Here is a 3,160-nt window from a genome sequence, read left to right as displayed (position 1 = left end):
CCCAGTGGGGAGGCAGGGCAGGCACTGCACCGAGGCGCCTGGGGCAGCTGGGAGGGGCCGGGGGAGGGAGGAGACGCCTGGCGGAGGTGCTGAGCACGCCCTGTGTGAGGAAGCAGGTGTCTGTTTCAGAGGCAGGGTGAAGGGATCGCTCCTGTGTGTAGGAAGGAGCTTCCTGGCAGCCACGGGGAAGAAAGAGCAGAGAGCTGGCAGGAATGGGAGTGTGTAGGGGACGGATTTAAGAATAATCTGGAATAGACTGCACTTGGGACAGGGGGCAGCAGGCCTTGACTCGAGCCTGGGCACTGGCTGTGTGGTGACCTCCAGGTGGGAGAGAGCACAACGGGGCGGAGATGGTCCACAGAGCCGCTTGGTCCTTGCAGAAGGCCACTGGCCAGAGAGCACGCAGGGGCCTGAAACCCAGCCCGAGCCCCTCTGGCCGTGGCTGACAAGAGCTGTGTGTGCCCCCCTTCTCCTACTTCATACTAAGGCTGGCGGTCACCCTGGATGGAGCCAGGGGTCCGGCTTGCACCCTGCTGAGTCCCAGGGCCCGTGGGAGACAGGGCCGGGTGGAGCAGCAGCTCTGGCTGAGCCGGGACAGCACCGTCTCCTCCTGGACTGTGTGCTCTCTGTGGCGCCTGCTGTCACAGACGCCTTTGGATTTGCTCCCTGGCTCGGCGATGCCCATGGCCACCCAGCCCCCTGACCGTGGACCTGGCCTTGGGAAGACCTGGGCTCCATGTCGCCACTGCTCCCTGCACCTGGTCCCCAGACTGCACAACCCACTTCCTCCTTGCAGAGTTTCTCGTGGGCTCTGGATGGGCTCGGGCTTGGTCCATTCTTTGTTGCTAAGCAACACGCCCTCGGAGGTGGAGTATAGGGGGCTCCTGGTTCCGGTCCACGGTGCCATCTGGTGATGGCCTTTTGTTGCACAGGGCACCATGCATCGAGAGACAGGGCACTGAAGGGAGCCCCCTCCGAGATAGGCCCCTGACCTTTGACCCCTGCACCTGTTCATCACACAAGCTCCTCTCTCACCGTGGGGCTTGTATCTCACTGTGAGTTTGGGACAGGACAACCCAGGCTCAGGTGACAGCGGGCTCTTCAGGGTCCCCAGGCAGGGGGGTGGGGGTGGGGTGGGAAGAGTACCTCCCGTTGTAGAAGTCCTGGTGCACCTGGACAGCTGCCTCTCTGGGAAGCCTGGAGGGGTCGGGCCTGCACACAGGTGCGAGCGCCTGATGGGGCACACGCGTGTCTGGTCGGGCACGCAGCTTCTGCTCCAAGCCAGCCCTGCTATTTCTCAGCCCACAGTCACTGGGGTGTACCCTGCTCTTCCTCACAGCAAACTCCCTACCTACCAGCACTTTTTTCTTCTTAAAAATATAGTTATCTATTTGAAAGTTACAGAGAGAGGAGGGAGGGAGGAAGTACACCATCATCACTGGTTCACTCCCCAAATGGCCACAATGGTCGGAGCTGGGCTGATCCGAAGCCAGGAGCTTCTTCCGGGTCTCCCATGCAGGTGCAGGGGCCCGAGGGCTTGGGCCATCTTCTACTGCTTTCCAGGCCACAGCAGAGAGCTAGATCGGAAGTGGAGCAGCTGGGATTCGAATTGGCGTCCATATGGGATGCCGGTACTGCAGGTAGCAACTTTACCCACTATGCCACAGCGCTGGCTGGTTTGGAACTTTTTTTTAAAAAGCCTGCTGTGGTGTTAATGTGTTCACTACAAGGGCACATTCATTAAAAAAATTTAAAAATTATTTATTTATTTCAAAGGCAGAGTTACAGAGAGAGACAAAGGGAGAGACACACACACACAGAGAGAGAGAGATATCTTACATCTGCTGGTTCACTCTCTTTTTTTTTTTAGATTTATTTATTTGTAAGGCAGAGTTACAGAGAGACAGACAGAGAGAGAGAGAGAGGTTCTTCATCCGCTGGTTCACTCTCCAGCCGGCAGCAATGGCAGGAGCTGCACCGATCTGAAGCCAGGAGCTTCTTCTGGGTCTCCCGTGTGGATGCAGAGGCCCAAGGACTTGGACCATCCTCCACTGCTTTTCCAGGCCATAGCAGAGAGCTGGATGGGAAGTGGAGCAGCCAGGACTCTAACCGGTGCCCATATGGGATGCCGGCACTGCAGGGAGTGCTTCACCCATTACACCACAGCCCTAGCCCCTGGTTCACTCTCTAAATGGCCACAATGGCTGGGGCTGGGCCAGGCTAAAGCCAGGAGGCTGGCAATCCATTTAGGTCTCCCACGTCCCATGACTCGGGCCATCCTCCACTGCTTTCCCAGGTGCATTAGCAGGAACCTGGTTGAGAAGTGGAGCAGCCGGGACTCAAATGGGCTGTCCTGAGGGATGTGGGCTTTGAAAGCTGGCCCTGCCGTATTCAAGGAGATGGCCCTTTGGGAGGTCAAAGTTCAGATGAGGTCATGGGGGTGGGCCCCACGGTGGGCTTCAAGAAGAGGAAGCGAGACCAGAGCCCTCGTCGCCTGCTTTCCCTGTGGCTTTCCTCTTTTTAAAAGTGATTTTTAAGATAAATTGTTCGCTTATTTTATTTGAAAGGCAGAGAGAGAGTGAGAGAGCGAGAGAGATCTTCCATCTGCTGGTTCACGCCCCAAATGCCCCCAACAGCGGGGGCTGAGCCAGGCTGAAGCCAGGAGCCAGAAGCTCCATCCAGGCCTCCCCCATGGGCAGCAAGGGTTCCACCACTTGAGCCGGCACCTGCTGCCTGCTGGGTGCTCGGTACAGGCAGTGGGATCACGAGCAGAGCCAGGACCATGGGCCCGCGGCTCTGTCTGGTTTGACCTTCCTCTCTCATGGAAGCAGCCTCAGGCAGTGGAGGGGATGTGGAGAGCAGGGGTGGCACTTGTGGGGGGCACCACGGTATGATGTCATCATGTCCAAACCCCCCGCCAGCTTCCCGCTCCTGTAGGGTGCAGCTTACAAGGCAATGCAAGTGTTGCCACTTGTTTGCCACGTCCAGTCCCCTTTCTCCACCACACCTGGCGCACAGCTGTGTGTGGCTGCCTCAGCAAGTAGCCACTCTCGTCGCCACATCTGAGCTGGGCTGTCAGCATCGGCATCGGGTAGGCTCCGTTTTACGACTGGCACTGCGCCGATCCGAAGCCAGGAGCCAGGTGCTTCCTCCTGGTCTC

The sequence above is a fragment of the Lepus europaeus genome, chromosome 21 (genome assembly GCF_033115175.1).
Source record: "Lepus europaeus isolate LE1 chromosome 21, mLepTim1.pri, whole genome shotgun sequence".
NCBI lineage: Eukaryota > Metazoa > Chordata > Mammalia > Lagomorpha > Leporidae > Lepus > Lepus europaeus.
The sequence above is the reverse complement of the archived record's forward strand: the minus strand, read 5'-3'. Positions refer to the sequence as shown.